The following is an 18,214-nucleotide window of genomic DNA, read 5'->3' as shown; positions in this document are numbered from 1 at the left end:
TTAGATTATTATTGTGCAAAAACTGGTCAATTAGTATTTTTAAAGTTATCAAAAAATTTTCTACAGGGTGTTAGGTAAATGGGTATCATCATTTTAATTATTTAAATTTTCATACAAGTCTGATTTTATAAATTTTATTTTGTATGAACATTTAAAAATTTAAAATGATGATATCAAAATTCTGACTTCACCATACCATTTATATGCATATGTTAACATGGGCTAGTGTCGGCTCATATACCCATTTACCCAACATCCTGTATACAACGTGTTCCTTTTGTTATCCGGAAATTTTAGGGGTATGTTCTATAAATAAAAACTAGTTAAAGAGTCTTAGGAATATGTGTTTCTAAAAGCATATTTTTGAAGATATTGTGGATTCTAGATTTAGAAGATACCTAGTTGATTTAGATTATAGTATCATCAATCTAGTTTTTTTTTCAAAATTGTCACCTAGTCTTTTTGTGCAGACTTTTTATTGATAACTGTATGTAAATTATGAATAATTTCAGTGAAAAATTAAGTTTTTAAATAATTTCGTATGAAAAAATAAGTCGAAAAAATTTTTGAATTTAACAAAAAATGTAGGTATGTAATGCCATTCCATTATTTGAAGTGGTCTTATTAACCCTCAGTTTGCATGGTGACTAAAACTTACGTTAAGTGTAAGGTGGAGACCCAGGGACTCCATATTTCAAATAAAGAAAAAATATACTAATACTTATAAAAGTAATATATTTTTTATTTGGTAACATAATATGGTTAATATACTATGAATTAGAAACAACAGAAATGGAAACATTAATTAAAATTCATTTAAAAAATAAAATTTTCATGAAGTCGTAAAAATCACATAAAAATCGACATAGGCATTTTGTACCTCTTAAACTTAGAAAAAAAATTAACCAAAATTTTTTTTTCTTTCTAAATTATGTGGACATAACAGTCTTCTTGATAAATAATATGTAAAATGTTAGAAAAAAATAAACACGAGCAGCACATTGCCTGCCAAACTTTTTCGAACAATACAAGCATATTTTTGTGAAATGAATTTCAAAATAAGCAGTCTTTCTTATAATTCATCAAAACACATCATCAAAATACAAAATCATCAAAACAAATCTTTCGGGACATAAGATGTAAAAATCCTCTTCTTTTTCTTCATTGTCTGCATTTTCTTCTAGACTTTCTTGCCAGTCCCTCATATCTGAGGCCTCATTTGCATCTAACGTATTGATAAATCATGTATTGTGACTGTTTGATGCTTTTTTGATCCACTCAAACCGTAAATAAACCATAATTTAAAAAAAAAACCATAATATCATAATACAATTTTTTGTTACGCAAAGTGTATGGTGGAGTCCACGGGACTCCGCAAGTGTCAATTACTCAACTTTCTGTGATGCGCACGCAGACGACCTCTCGCCCCCGAGTTGGCCACGACACCAAAGGAAGCTACTCAAGCANTTTTTGTCGTAGAACAAAAATTTTTGCACTGTGTATTAAGGATTTCTTAGCCCTATAAATCTGCATTCACAGCTAAAAATCGAAATGATCCTCATTGAGGGTTAATACCCTAGAGTTTCAGGAAATCAAAAAGAGCACGTTGTATTATACGTAATCAAGCTGACTTTTCGTGAGAGAATTCCATCATTTAAAAACACTATTCGACTGATTAAAAATTAAGATTAAGATTTTAGAGTAAGTGTAGAGAGGTGGTTTATTTGCCACCTCTACATTGTAAGTTGTTTACATAATAAGTAACTCCTATGTCATTGGTAACCGCAGAGATTTTATTTAAATCATCTTAGTTCACGTCAGTCAATCTCCGTTGGTAAATTACCTAAGATAGTTTATGATGGTCTTACGTCAAATAAAAATCAAAATGGATTTTTTACTTTGATTTAAATGAAAGCCAAATCACTCCCTGGAATTATGTAGTACCACAGAATAATAATAGGTAGGTAACAGGTATTTAAAAAAATGTATGCTCAATGTCATTAACAATATGGTGTAATTTAGCCTGTCTCAAGACTGAAGCACCATTTTGTTGACAAACGTCAGTGATCGGCACTGCGCCGAAGTTAAAGGGCTGACTTCGGTAAAATGATGTGACGTGAGGTGCCAAACTGCGGAAAATGGCGGAGGAAATACATGATTTAGCATGAATTATCATGAATAATATTAACTAATTAATAATTACCTCTCAGTGTCTTGAGGCAACTTAAAAAAGTACATTCTGAGTTTATAATATTATTTAGGCACTTAAATACTGCACAGTATTTAGTACACCATTTTCTTTATTTTCATCAATCATACACAAGAATACGCGTGCGTCAATGTCAATGTTCGCTCGTATGTGAGGCCTTGTCGAATAGTATCCTGTAGGTGGGCCATCGTGCGTGTTTTGTTTTCGATGTAAACTCGCGGAGATGAACAGGCCTGGTAGTACGTACTGTAGCTTTGACAAAAAGTTTGATGATTTTTAATACTAAAAGTATAATTTTTTGACTATTTAAACAGCATATTTTTGTGTGAGGAAAACTTAAAAAACAAGAGAAAAACTCTTGAAGAATTTAAGTCTAATGCGGATAGAATAATTAAGTAATTACCTACTTACTTACAAAGGTAACTGGAAACCTTGTATGTCATTTGAACCTTTAATTCTGATGTAGCTGTAGCAAATTCAAACATTATAGTTTTTTTTTACTTTTACCCAAAAAGTTATTGACAATAGTGACTTTTCATATAATTGGTTACAAGAAAAGAAAACAAGATAAACAGACACTTAACAAGTAGGATTCTCAGATAACATAAACGTGTGCTAACGACTTGCCATTTGATTAGCAATCCTAAGGCATTGTTAAGATAAAATGTAATTACTTGAATCGCAAGGCTGCGAATTTATAGGTAGCTGCCTAGTCAAAGATTAAATACTGCCTTCACTGTTGCAGAAATGACTCGGTTTTGAATTTATTTACTCGAAAGTACCTACTCTTTACGCCCTTGAATTCTGTAACAGATGACTGATTAGTGCTTAAAATTAAGGGTAAGTAGGTACATACTTATCAAAAAAAAAATAGGAACGATGGTGATTCAGCATTTTGTCAAACAATATTGTGCATAGGTATATTTTTACTGTCTGACAAACGTAAAATTAGTCAAGGCCGTGATGAATCAAAGTTAAACGTAGGTAGTTTAATGTGTTCTAGTTTGATGAAAAATAAAACAATCTCATTAATTATCCATTAACAAACTGCTATGCGATTTTTTGTCGAACCTAGTAGAGAGGTCATAAGTTACTACTCTATTAAATGCACGTGGATTAGTTTTGCTATTTCTATTATGGATCTTCTTGATCTGATATAATACTACGATTACACTTATTTAAGAAATGTGACATTCATTTATTACTTGTTTACAATTAATTATTTTTTTCATTGCGGCATAACATTTCCTTTCAGCTCGCCAAAATATTGGTACTTTTTGTTCCAAAATCGCATTTAATACAACTGCATAAGGTGCTATAAGATTTAGCTCGATGTGCCGTTGTACCATAAAACAGCTCTACTTTTTTGCCTACATGCATGTCATTGATCTATGGTCATCACTCGGGACAATGTCACGCTGCGGCTGCGCAGTCTCAACGCGCTGCGTCAGTCGTGCGCACGCGCTTTACAGTGCTTAACTGAATGTAAACAAACGGAAACTGCGTTCGAAATTCAAAAAACGTTCTAAAACAAAAAAACTAACGGATAATCAAATCCTGAATTGGAATATCTGAGGTAAGTACGTTTTTTATTTACTGACATAAAAGATAAGGAAAGTAGAAAGGAATTTTCTATTTACTTAAAAATTAAATACTTAGTACTTACATTAAGATATTTTTATTTTATCAGTATACTCAAAACCAGCCTTTTATTGTTTATGTGATTAGTTTATGATGCTTTAATTAAAATGTGTAGAGATTGCGATAGACTGCGAAAGGCCTTGACTTTTATTCAAAGTTTTTTTTTAATCCGAAGTCCATTTTGTAAAGTAGAGCGTTTTCCATAATAAAAGGTCACTTAGGTCTACATAACCACTTAGTACATAAGTACTTTGTATTGTTCAAAAACAATTAAAAAGTCATTGAAGTTATTTAAGCCTTGATGCATAAGGCTTTTAAATTAAAGACAATCAATAAAACACTTAAGTAAGTGCACTCACAACAATAAAAATGCCTGATAACATATTTTTTGATATTTCCGTCTTTACCATAAGTTGCTTGCGTATTTATTTATTTAAATGTTATTGAAGAAATTGAAAGTCAGCGTAAGTCAAATAGTTAATTTTGTTTAATAAGCGAGCGTGTGTTTAATGCATTTTTATTACGTCTGCATTAACCTCGGAATTTCAAAATGTATAATTTCTGCCGCGTATAATCGATTAGTGATACGTTTCGTAATTTTTCGTAGTTATTGAGACGTAATTATTTTTTACTGTCGAACTCTTGTAAAAAAAATAGATGTGAAAATTGTGCGGGTCTTGTAATTTATTTGCATTTTATTACTGTAATTAAAGTAACCAAAAGTACCTACTTGTAAGACTAGTTTGAAAATGTAAACTTCGTTGTTCCGAAATGGATTTTTATAGATCAAATTCATACTTTATGGACGTGCACTATGATCTCTTCAATGCGGAATTTCTTAAAGCGGCAAGTGTACTTTTATCCTCATAATTTTATTATTACTGACATGAATGACTAGGTTGACGGAATACCTCCATGGTCTAGTAGAGTTGGACTTTTTTAACCTTGGGGCTTTGGGTTTGATTCTCCGCGAGGTCAAAATCGTATCATTACTATATATTTTCTAGTTTGGCAAGGACAATCCAGGGGAATCAACCTGGCTGCCTGTAAATTTATCTTATCAGGATCGGTTCACGTTACCTCTTGAGCCCAATTCAAATGCTTATGCTGGCCCTAGTTATTACGATAAATAATTCCCAAACAATAGAAGTGGAGAACGTAAGAAGATCAGACTATGGCATATCCATACACAATTACATACTGTGACATCTTACTTAGTTGCAATATCTATTAAGATTTTGCAACAAAAATGCATGTCTATATGCTATCAGCTATACATTAAGTTAGTTTAACATATTCATCAAAGATACGTTAGTACATAATATTTTCATTCTTTATTGAAACTTCTATTGTTAGCTCGTACGACACATTGTTAAAGATTATCCATTGAACTATCTTTTCCTGTTGCCATTTGTGAATATGTACTAGTTTTTTACGGGTGTTAGTCGCAAATAAAATACAAAGTTGTGTAGTAACATGTCAATTTGAAAGCACGTTCTGGTATTTATAAAATATCTGTGATGATAGTAGCGCAAAAGTATGGTTTTTTAGTGATGGAAAATCAATTCTATTTACGATGGCGATCTGCACGCGCTTATTTTTTTGAAGGATGTGGATGACTTAGCTGAAATTTTAGAAATTTAAAGGAATCTTTTTGTGCTGAACTCCAAAATACTGTATTGCCATTTACTGCCACGTGTAGATTAGGTTAGAAAGGGTTATTGTGAAGGTTGATTTTAAAATTACGTGAAAAGAATATAATGTATCTCATTAGGACCTATGTATATTATACTCTCAAGTTGTCAACTTAACTCTATATTATCAGTATCTTAGCAACAAATTAAAAATAAATGCCCTTACACCGACGTCTGGTACATTTAAAATATCTACGACTATTAAAATGTCAACAAAGTAAGTAGAGCTACTACATACCTACTCACGTATTTAAAAAAACAAACTCGAGAAACAAGGACATTCTAAGTTATTCACTTAATATCACCTGATAAAGTTAATAGCTCTGAATAATTGTTTACAATTTGTCGATCGGTCCGTAAAACACATGTACCTACCTACTACAGATTTTTCCACTGTTGGTTTCCACGCGCAGCATTAAAATAAATAAAGATCACAAGTTACATTACATAAGGTGTATTTATATCGGTATGTAAATGTAAAAAATGAGAGAACATCTTCAATTGAAATCAGCAATTATTTCCATGTTTGTAGCAAGTCGACATTGGTTGATACATAAATTAACATGACTGAATGAGTACGTAACTAATGACGAAGAAAACACCTTTATAAAACTCTGTTGCATACACACTTACACTCTGTAAGACATAAACATAAAATACCAAAGTACCTAATAACAGACTAAGCGAAAAACACTTTCATTTTGCAGCAGTATTTTGTAACTGTTCTTCTATCTCATCATTTATACATAATGTTGCTTAGAAAACCTATATGATCTTCTCCAAAGCAAAAACCAATTATTTACCTGTTCAAGTAGGTAAAATTTTACCTAAATAAATTGTTTTCGGGTTTTTTTAATTTTTAAACGGTTACCACAAGTTTTTAAAGTCACAAAGTCAGTTGGTATAAACCACAGGAAAATCGCAGATAAATAATTGCGATCCAAAGGATTTCCTTAAAAGGTAGCATACATTTGACGATTAGGATTTTGTCAATAGTCCCACTTATCGTTCCCACCGCTGCAACTCCTGTGTAGCCACGATTTACTTACAGCTTGACCACCAATAAAAACACAACCAGTGAAGGTCAAGTTTGTTCCGGGGGAAAGTTAAACTGTCATCGGACCCGCAACGAAATTAAGCAGAAGAATACAGGAGGAGTTCTAAGTAAAGGTTTGACTTCTCTCCAGTAGATGATAGATGACAAAAAAGGCTTAAAATATTGCTTTGATAAAATTTAATCATGAATACGTATAGTAGAGGTTCACCAGTAGAATTTTAGCAAGGGGATCTATCACCTGAGGGCTTAGTGTGAGTTTATATCAAACGTCATTACTAGCAAAGGCGTTAAAACATATGAAGATTTTAGTTCTTGAAAGTTTGCTAGGGGCGCTGTACGATCCGTCATACATTTAATGTCACTTTTTTACGTAGTCGACATCGAATGCATTTGACGTAAACTCACACTACGCCCTCAGTGTGCTTACCATGAGTTTACGTTAGGTGTGCTCGCTAGCGACTGCGTAAAAAATGACATTTAATTGTATGACATATTGTGCAGCGCCCCTAGCGGCTACTTTCAAGAAACAAAATCTTCATAGAGATTTTTGACGTACTCGCTAGCGAGCACACCTAACGTAAACTCATGGTAGGTACACTGAGCTACACGTAATAATAAATGCTGGCAGTTAATTTTGTTACTGCCAAAATTATAAGGAAAGAAATTTTTCCTTGTACCAAGATAATAAAGTGCAGAAATAGTTATATTCTTAGGTAGTGTAACTTTGTTTTGTATTATTTTCATGGCACCGGTCTCCGTTCGGGTAAGTCCTCTCACTTTTTCAGGGTAAACCCACTCTGACGTAACTACACATGATAGGTATTAGGTACAATCAGCGCCAACAGTAACTGGTAGTTTTGAAAATTGATTGAATTTGGAGTCGTATAGTCGTGAAGTGTTTCAGTATCCTCTACAGTCCTATAATCGGCAACCAAAGTTAGGCTTAGGTACTTAAATTTCCAGATATAAAAACAGTTTATATAGTCAATATTTTTCGGCTTTATTTGTTACTAAAATTGTTCTTTGATCTTCATAAGGTAATTCCCATTTCCCCTCTTCAGGGTAAGTCTGTTGGGGAAAGATGGGAATGCCCCGGCTAAATGCCAATTTTCATGGTCGCTGAGTATACTTAGATTCGCACGCGCATGCAGCCTGACTATCATTTACCTCTATCATTTAGTGGTTTCGACTCCTAATTGGACCAGTGATTAATATATCTGGTCAATACTAGTCTGTACTGGTCATAGACATTGCATCCTTTTACGAGAAATAAAAACTAACTATTAAAGCAATTAGCGATACAAGCAATTTTATTTTTAAGTTGTGATTTCGTAAATATTGTTATGATTGATTAACATTCATAACGGATTAAAATTATTAACGATGCGTTATGGTGTAGGTATTGAGAAATTTTCAGTTACTAATTATAAACATTTTAATGCTTGCAATCAAAGGTGAGAAATAATTAATTGAAAATACGATTAATAAACAAACATAACTTTAATAATAGTAATTTGTCTGATGTTTTGTTGTGTAATTTAAAGTTAGACTAATCTTTTAAATAACGATTAGATGATTTCTTTAAAAAATAAACAAACATGTAGAAATAGATGTTTGTAATGTTAACTATGTAACGCTACTTGGCATAGATTTTTTAACTATGTACGCTTGTATTATGTAGGTATATATTGACCCCGAAACTACTACGAGTATTTATCGTATTTAATTATCTAATAGCAGTTGGGAAATAATCATGTGCTGCGAATCTAAAATTACTTGCAAAGTACCTCCCTTTTCCAATTTTTAATTGCCTTAGTTATTTACTTTTCATTTTAAACAATACGGGCTTGATGGTACTCCTTGAAAACTTGTTGTAATTTCAATATTGTAGGTACTAATCGCCAAAGGATTTTATTTTAATATGATTGATTTTCACAACTTCGAGTAGGGCTAAAAACTTATAAACTCATACTAATGAAAAATTAACAAAGCCTAAATTAACATAATTATAATTTAATTGTCTCTACATTATTCAAACAGGTATCAAAAATAGCGCGTTCCATACATAATAATGAATGACTGTCTGGTACAATTATTTCAGTTCTATTTGCAAGTATGGAAAAAACAATCTACACGTGAGTACAGTCAGCGTCAAATAGTTCGTGACACCCATAGTAGCCAAAAAATTCGCAACACGTCTTTGTTACAAATTGGAAGGTTGTGTTGTCAACTTTTTGACAACTTTGGGTTCGTTCGTTCGTTTCAGCCAAATGACGTCCACTGCTGGACAAAGGCCGCCTCCAAGGTTTTCATAAGAAGGCTCAAGGTCACCCAAAGGGCAATGGAGCGGGCTATGCTCGGAGTTTCCCTGCGTGATCGAATCAGAAATGAGGAGATCGGCAGGAGAACCAAAGTCACCGATATAGCTCGCAGAATTGCTAAAATCAAGTGGCAGTGGGCGGGTCAGCTCGTAGAGACGATGGCTGTTGGGGCAGAAAAGTTCTCGAGTGGCGACCACGGGCTGGAAGACGTAGCGTGGGCAGGCCTTCTACTAGGTGGACCGACGATCTGGTGAAGGTCGCGGAAAGAGCCTGGATGCGGGCAGCGCAGAACCACTTTGAGGGTCACGAATTATTTGACGCTGAATGTACTATATGGCCAGAGTTAGTTAGAGGCCACAGGCTTTTTAGACCATGGAAGAGTTATGGTTATTATAGTGATCTTTTATAGTACCCATTTCAGATATCAATTTAACGTTTCTTAAATAATGCTTATAGTTAATACGTCGGAAATAATCAAGTATGTATTTAATTATAGAATTTAGAAAAAACCGGATGGCTATGGAATAAATTAAAGTCTTTACTAAAACTATTTTAAACTATGTTGCCACGACACTTCCTGTGATTTTGTTGAATAAATGTGTAAACATTTTAACTCTAATCTTTGATTTTTCTTGTGTGGATCGAATAATTGAAATTACCAAAATCACGGAGTCCTCCAGAACAGAGAGGACAGGTAATAATATTAACTAGGTGTGAATTGATAGACTAGTGTCAGTATCAGCTATAAACCTACTTGAATTTTATAGGCTAGATCTGAATTTAAAACCGGTCTAATTACTTGTGAAATAAAACTTAATTTTGCAGCTACATTTTGATTTAGGTAGTAAGTGCCGTGAAACTTTTCAACCCCGCGAATAGAGACGCAATAGAATCAATTGTTACGTGGTCTTAAGCGACCGCTTGGGTATTGATGGGTTAAAAAACACTTATTTTATTAACAACACAATTTTGTTTTACATTATAGATCGTCTTCGAACTGTCATTACAAAAAATAATATCCATTTAGCTCTTAAAATGTCATTGTACAATTGTATTCTAATAGAGCTTCATTCATAAATAGTTTCTACGAATTATTGCATTCGTTTGAAGTAAAAATGTAGGTCAAGTTTGCAATTTGCTTTAGTCATAGCATAGATCATCTGAGCAAGAAAATAGATGGGTATTAATGTTAATTAAATTATCTAAACTACTGCGTTTAGCTAAACAACTAATGTTGAAGGCATCTTCGGGATAAGTATTTAATTCGATAATATTTTACAAAACATTAAGCATGATAATAAATGATAGTTGGTTTATATTCTTACCTAAAATGGTACAAATTTATGTCTCGTTATTCGTTACAAAAACATTGGCACATAAATAATATTTCATATTAATGAAGACCCATTTTCTATCATTACAGCAACATATTTTTTTTTTATGCATGACAAGGCAGGTATTTGACCACAATCGCACCAATATGACAACTAAATACTTATTTAAATATAAATTTCAAATAATTTAATAATTTTTTATTCGATTTTAATGTTTTTTTTAACTCTTATTAGATTTATCTCACGTAAAGGAGGACACCTCTCCTGACAAGACTTATAACCTAGCATAATATTTTATACAACTTTGTAAAACATACTATCTTTCTTCAACATGATAGTATGCACGTAACTATCGCCTAAACCGAACTTAGCATTCTATCAGCGAGTTAGGAAGTAAGTTACGGGCGTAGGAAGTTTCGATCGCGTATACTCGTAATGACACGGCCTTTAGAGTCGAGAGGAAAATGTGATATTAAACGGGGTTCGCATTCGCAACATACTTAAGGCACTGCGCAAACTTTCAAGAAGATAGTATAGTTTACCTCTTAATTGAAATCGTGACTTCATCTTCTTTCATCGATATTATGGTTCGTTCGTTTCAGCCAAATGACGTCCACAGCTGGACAAAGGCCTCCCCCAAGGATTTCCATAACGACCGGTCGGTCCTGCGCTGCACGCATCCAGGCTCATCCCGCGACCTTCACCAGATCATCGGTCCACCTAGTGGGGGGCCTCCTGCCCGTGCCCACGCTACGTCTTCGCTTTATAAGTTGTTATCAACAACTTTAAGTTACTCGTATCATAGGAGTCCGACTTGGCTCAATAGATTGTCATTCGCACGTGGTCATATTAATTTCCAAGCAGCTTGCATTATTATGTTTTTACCAAAATAGCCCAATCAATGAATGATTTGATTACGGTGTAGAGGGAAATGCTTGGAACACAATTTTAGACTTCGTACCTTTGTTTGTAATAGTTAGGAGGTGAACCTATGACAAGTCCCCGCCCTTAGCCCTTGAGCCGGCGGGGAGAGGGGGTTTGAAGGTCCCATTTTTCGGTGTTTCGCTTAATTCTCGCAGAGTTTGCGACAATATCTTATTGACTGGACTATAGGTTCAAATTCCGTTTAACTGTCCCGATGAATATATCTATCCCTTATGAAAGTAATTTTATTGCGATTAAGATTCTGGTTGTGCCTATCTCACATGTATAATGAACTAGCTGTGCCCGCGACTTCGTCCGCGTGGACTAATGACTTTGGGTAGGCACTTTTAATAATTTAGTCTAATTATTTTACAAAGGCCTATGTTCAGCAGTGGACGTCCTATGGCTGAAATGATGATGATGATGATGATGATTCTACAAATAGCTTTTGCCCGCGAGTTCTATAAATGTAATATTTACTTCCTAATTAGGACTAATGATACGTTTCACGGCTTCGCTCTCATGAATGTTTACGACCGTCAAAAGCACGTCGATAGATGGCGTTTTTAATGATATTTCTCACCTCTTAACTATTTATTGAAAGGAGAACAACCATTTTGGGCCCAAGTTTGTACAGAGTTGTACATTGGTAGGTTTTTGATATTATATTACGCATACATTAGGGAGTATTTTACGGTAAAAATGATAATTTTAACTGATGTCGTAAGTCGTATACAATAATAAAAACGAATTAATGATTTAATCTAAGATAACGTAAAATGGAACGTTAAAAGTCAATCGATTAAAGACTCAATACACTATACTGTCCCACCAAACTCATTGACAGGGGGGCGCCACCATCGTTCAACTATATAGTTTCTAACATGGCAAAAATCGGAACCAGCGATCCGGTATTGACGGTGGCGCCCCCTGTCAATGTCACGGGTGGGACAATTCAGTGTATTTGATCTTTAAGAAGGTTTGTACTGACAGATGACAAAACTAAAATGATTGAATGAAATAATGAATGAAAATAATTCGTTTTGTCATCTGTCAATGCAGCAATGTCACTTGCGAATCACAGATGAGACCACAGATTATACAGTGAGCCAACCATAAAAGATAGACATATGCTGTCGCGGACTTTTTTGTAGAACTTTTAAAGGGGAAAATCCTATCATACATAATTTATGCGAAACTTTAACCGTTTACGCAGCGTCAGCTCTCAAAAGGAAAAAAATCACTGATTTGAAACATTCTTCATTGGTGCTCCGCTCCTTGTGGTCTTAGCGTGATGATATATAGCCTAAAGCCTTCAGGGATTAACGGACTATCCAACACAAAAAGAATTTTTCAAATTGGTCCAGTAGTTCCTGAGATTAGCGCGTTCAACCAAATAAACAAACTGTGATTAATAAATTGCGCCACTACAAACCGTACCAACAGATGGCGCTGTTACGATCTTACTATGGCAAACTCCACCGCGCATACAATCCTGCATCGCGGTGACGAAGTTTTTTACCCTGCCCAGTATATATAGACAAACCAAGATAGCGTAAAATAGATGCACTAACACCATAGCTTCCTTATGGTGGTTGAGCGTCATGTTCCACAACTTCAGCTTTATAATATTAGTATAGAAGTATAGATACAGGTTGTTGGCAACGTATATTTAACGCAACACGTGGTAGCTGGTAGCTAGGCGCTTGTTAACACCGTGATATCCGTCATTAGCAAAATAAACGATACCGAGGAGCCGTCGCGTCGACTTGATATTCACGTTTCCTCGTTGAGTTGAGCAACGACCTTTACAAGGGCGAAGAGGAACTCTCCTTTCTTTGCCAATATCTTACGTTAGTATAATTTCTAATTAAGTAATTAATAAGGAAAATTATGCTCAACTGAGCACGCCATAGCACACATATTCGTTTATGTGATTTCTTACTCAAAGATATTATAAGGTAGGTACGATCGTCAAAAGACTAAGCTTCCGTGGCTGCTTGAATTCATTAGACCAACTTTATTTAATAAACAAATTGTTTTACCTATTAGCTAAAAATCTCTGTCAGAATAATGAAAATACTTCCAGTCCATCCGAAGTTATATCAGGATAAAAGTTCTAAAGAACTATAGTTTAAATTAACTTGATGCCGTTTCAGCAAATAACATTAAGGTCGATTTTTCAAGAATCAATTCCGAATTAAATTAGCGTTCCGACGACGACTAATGAGTAGTTAATGATAATTGGAATTCTTTGTCAGACTTTTTAAGAATCTGACATACCTCAATCATTGTGTCCTAAAACAAAATGATATTTCGATTTTGTTTTTAATTAAACCAAATACGTTCAGGTTGAGTTCATATCTCGAACTAGGACTACACTAGCGTGTATTGCACTTAGATACTTTTGTGTTGCCTTACTGTTGCCTTACATTCATTCCTTCATGAAATAATAACTTTATCCTATCAAAATCCACACAAGCAAAGTAACTTCGCTTGCGAAGCTTGTACAAAACCACATTAATCTTCCTCACGCCCCAATTGGCATTTTCACATCATAATTATGTAAAAACCCAACAACAGTTAGTTACCCTTGTCAAATCGGTTGTCGCACCGCGAAACAATAAGATGAATTGCCGCAAAAAAATGCCTTTCTATGTTTTGCGTACATAGGGACATTAAAAACACATTTTTGTGTACGAATTATTTTCAATTATGCGGTCAGGGTGAGCCAGTTATTATTGAGATGTTTGAGAATTTATCATCGCCATTATGATTTAACATTTGCGTTGACATTTAATAAATCATCCAAACCAAAGTATTTAGTTAGAACCGTCAGTAGAGCAAGTAACCACTTGACGAACTGCCTTGACCGATTTTAAACTTTTGTCACTTAGGGTCAAAATCTTTTAATAAATACCTAATGTAATTTTTTTGGTAGGTTGCTGTGCTGGCAATATTGCTAAATTCTAATAAGTAGACAAACAAAGTAGTGACGAGAAATAAGTGCTTATACTTAATGTACTTATGTGATTTTAAGACAAGGTTCTTGACCTCTTATTTAAAAAAGAAATGTTTACTCGGTAAGTAGGTACGTAGAAGTAGTTTGTTTCGCGCTTGCATAGTATAAGAAACTAAGATAAACTACATATAATCCATTACAAGAATTGTCAGCTCTATAAATGTAACATTATTTTAAATTATTTTATTTTATTTAATGAAGCCATACATACCTACTTAATAAATAATTTTACTATTTACGGTACATTGTAGAATGCGAACTGTGCAGCTGTATCAATACTAAACAATATCACAAAATAAGTACTGCTGGTAGTACTTCCAATATTACTTTGTTTTATATAATAAAATATCTGAACATTCAATGAAGTAATAAAGATTTATTACTTTGGTAAATACAATCAATTGAAGTTAGAAGAACAGGTTAATAACATTTTGCAATCGACGCCTAGACGTTACATTTTCTTACGAAGAAAGAAAGTAAAAAATTAATAGTATTTATACTAATACAAGTTAAAATGTCCATATTTATGTAAAATAAATATCTTAACCTAAACCTCTTCTGCGTCAAACTGCATCATGCTAAACTAACTCTAAAGATAAATCTTTAAAAACTATTGAGCCGAGAAAAATAAGATATAAATTCTTAACCCCCGTATCACAGACATTACTATGAGATCTCCTAGTGCGCGTGGACGCACAGGATCACACATGAACCAATCACAAAGCTCTATTCTTTGCTGTGCGTTCGATTTGCTGCTTCACAAGCAAGCATCGTTTGTGAATAGGTGCATAAATCTATTCAATAATTTGACAGCTAACAAATTAGTTTACTTTTTTTACTCTTAGACCATGAACGTTTAATTATGCAATTTAACCTTAAGCGGTATATTTTGACCTTGCTACTGAATTGATTGCCAGCGAGAAAAAATATTCACCTACATTAGTTAGAGTTTTCTCTATTTCTATATCATTAAGGTTAATTTTTCCTGAACACCATAGTGATTGGAATTTGAACTATTTTTTTTACAGTCATTGAATCTTTTTGTTATGCATAAGTATGTTTGGCAAACTTTACAGGGTAATACAAAACAGGTAATAAACGTAGTAGGTAGGTACTTAGGTTATAAAGTCTGTAATAGAAAGTGTTTAGTACCTAATAGAAATGCATGTACCGATGAAAAACCTCTGTTTATTTACCACCATTTGTTACTTTAACCAGTTTTACTTATTTTTGGCAAAAAGCTCTCCTAGACAAAGATTGTACGCACAAGAACAAAACAGGCAGAGGGTTACTAATGCAATAATAATATTAGATAGTAAGTAAGGAAGTACGGATAATAGAGAAATACAAGGAAAATGATCAATCCACACACCACAGGTATTTTTATTTGGTTCCGATTCCGCACAAACCTTACTAATTGCGTTCTGGCGCGTGAATAGGGGCCTTAATGACGTATCAAATCGGATTGAGGCGAAAATTCTGGAGATACCTCCAGGAAGAAGTATTTTTGGAGAAATACTGATATGATGGTCAATTGATTTGATTTACTTTTTATGGGGATGGGAAACTTTTCCGATTTACATTGAGACTTGGAAAAACAAAACGCAATAACAATTGACTATCCGCAATTTATTAGCACAGGGACTCTGTGTGTGGATAGGTGTTTCATTTTATTTGTACTTTTTGTTTTGGTGGAATTATTATGAGCCTTAACATCCCTAATGTATTGAATGTTGTGATATAAATAACATTGGAGTGAGTGTGCATTATTTGAAAGAAATAAAGTCCCAATTTTGTTCAAAGAAAATTACCTTTCATACTTTAATTCCCAATTTTATTCCTAGAAGGGGTGATCCTGAGTTAAAATATTCAATCTTTTCAGAAAGTCTAGCGCTGGTAAAGGCTTTTTCACAAAGCGACGCGTGTCTTACACTGAAATTTTCAGTATCAATTTTATAATAACTGTAAAAGCTACCAAAATGTTTACCTCGATGTGCCTCGATAAGAGAACGGTGTACGAGGGGGTCTCACGGGATGCCATTACGTACCATACAAAAAGAGTCTTGACATTAATCGTCAGTAAGTACGTAGAATAGAATATTGTAAGTTCAGGTTAAAGGCCAACAAAGTCTGCCAATCCGAATGTGCCGACTCACTTATAAGGATGGCATACCTAAGAGACCAAATGATATTACGTTCACGCTATGTAGGTATCGTGCACGCGTAATGTCAAATACCCTTATGCAGTGGAAATGTTACCAGCCAATCCCCATTCGCCCGAGGCGAGATTGATCCACTTATTTCATGTAGATCTCGCTAGATCGAGATTGCAATATACTTTTCTTAAAAACACCTTTTCATGTTACATTTTAATGTTGTTGCATTTAAAGGTAATACATCCACCTGCAGCAACCAGCATGTTAATTCGTCAAGGCCTGTGGTAAATTAGACGTCCTCGTGCAGTGGAGACTAATGCTGGATTTCTATATTCAATCCTAATCCAAATTGGACGGATTTGAATTGTCAACTGTCAAATTTTAATATGTTTTTGGCCAAAATATCTGCGGTTTTTGATGTTTTTACATTTAAATATTGTTTATAAGATTTTTAAACAATATTAAAGTGTAAATGCATCGAACATTTTGGAAATATAATCTAAAACTGAATTCAATTTGACAGTTGTAATCCGGATTTGGACAAGGATTGAATATAGGAAACGGGCGTAAATGACCTGATGATGATTTTTTTGTCAGAATGGCTGTGTCAATCTGGGATGAGATGAGACACTCTATTCTGCCAATAGGCACTTGGAATGCATAAATAAAAAAGCAAAGCTTCAAAATTCAATGATGAAATGCTATGACGGTTAATTTAAAAAAAAAATCATATTTCTAATTGGTTTTGTGTTGGCTAAAACAGATGTAGAGTTCCCATGTTGCGAGAATTTAATAGGTAACTGAATATTTTTAGTCATTAAGCACAAAATATTTATTTTTCAGTTCCGTCAATGGATGACCCGGATGTTTATTCGACAAAATTAATTCACTTTGTTTCCGTATTTAAATGACGTCATATTGCTAAAAAGCGTTGCCAGTTAAAAAAGTTTGCGCATTTTGCGCGCGAGTTTGTCGTCAATGTCACATCGGAGGCGGCATTATGAATGCAAATTGTTGAGACAGTGGGTTATTGCACTCTGTGTTGTGACACTGAGATGATAGCGCTGCATACATGATCGATGTATGTATACCAAATTGTTGAATGTCAATATTTACATCGTAAAATGAACGTGCTTAAATAAATATACTCGTAAATGGTGTAGAACTTTATCTACATAGGTATGTAGGTACCTACATAACATAATGCAATGTACTTGAAAGTAGGTAACTTACCACCTTTGTCAACTTTTTGGCCACTTTCGGTGTCACGAAGTTTCGGTGTCACACATAAAATAAAAATATCCAAAATTTTGAGTAAATATGCATGAGTTTCATTATAAGATTTTAAACTTTCGCGTTCCATTTCAATTAATAAACGTCGCGTTAAGACCCGTGTCTTACTATTTTAATTTGAGTTTCATTAGCTTCAGCAGAATTGAATTAAGTAATTTAAACTTGGTGGTCATATTACAGTTATGAAAGCCTAAAACTAAGTTGAGCTCTAAAGTTAAGAAACTAGACTCAAACTCAGTGACTGATTCTGTCTTGTTATTGGTCTAAATATAGAAATTAAACCGATCAAATCTCAATCTCCTAAAATAATTGAGCTTCTTTCTTTAATAAGCACCGTACACGAACTATCAAGCCAAGGTCTAGAGCATTGGTTCCCAAAGTGAGGGGGGGCGCAAAGACCTTTAAAGTAGTTTAAAGGGGGGCGCGGGCCATCTGTAAGAAACCTGCGACCGCTGAGAGAATGCATTCCAGACTTCTCGATACGACCAATAAATAATCTTGACTGGAGGAGGGGGGGCGCGGAATTTTTTGTATGGTCGAAAACGCGTCTCAAATGAGTTTGG

General features: G+C 34.1%; 1 protein-coding gene across 1 annotated transcript in view; it reads left to right on the top strand.

Moving 5' to 3' along the window:
• The first annotated feature begins 3,624 nt into the window (after positions 1-3,624).
• Positions 3,625-18,214, top strand: part of LOC114351405 (putative inorganic phosphate cotransporter) — a 33,997-nt gene continuing 19,407 nt past the window's right edge. Inside the window, exon 1 of the mRNA XM_028302616.1 lies at positions 3,625-3,785. The gene's annotated coding sequence lies outside the window, so the exon portion shown is untranslated. The remainder of the gene's footprint in view (positions 3,786-18,214) is intronic.

Source organism: Ostrinia furnacalis, unplaced genomic scaffold, assembly GCF_004193835.3.
Source record: "Ostrinia furnacalis isolate ACB-3 unplaced genomic scaffold, ASM419383v2 OfSCF1132, whole genome shotgun sequence".
In the NCBI taxonomy this organism is placed as follows: Eukaryota; Metazoa; Arthropoda; class Insecta; order Lepidoptera; family Crambidae; genus Ostrinia; species Ostrinia furnacalis.
Note: the sequence above shows the minus strand (reverse complement) of the source record. Positions and strands in the feature narration are given on the sequence as shown.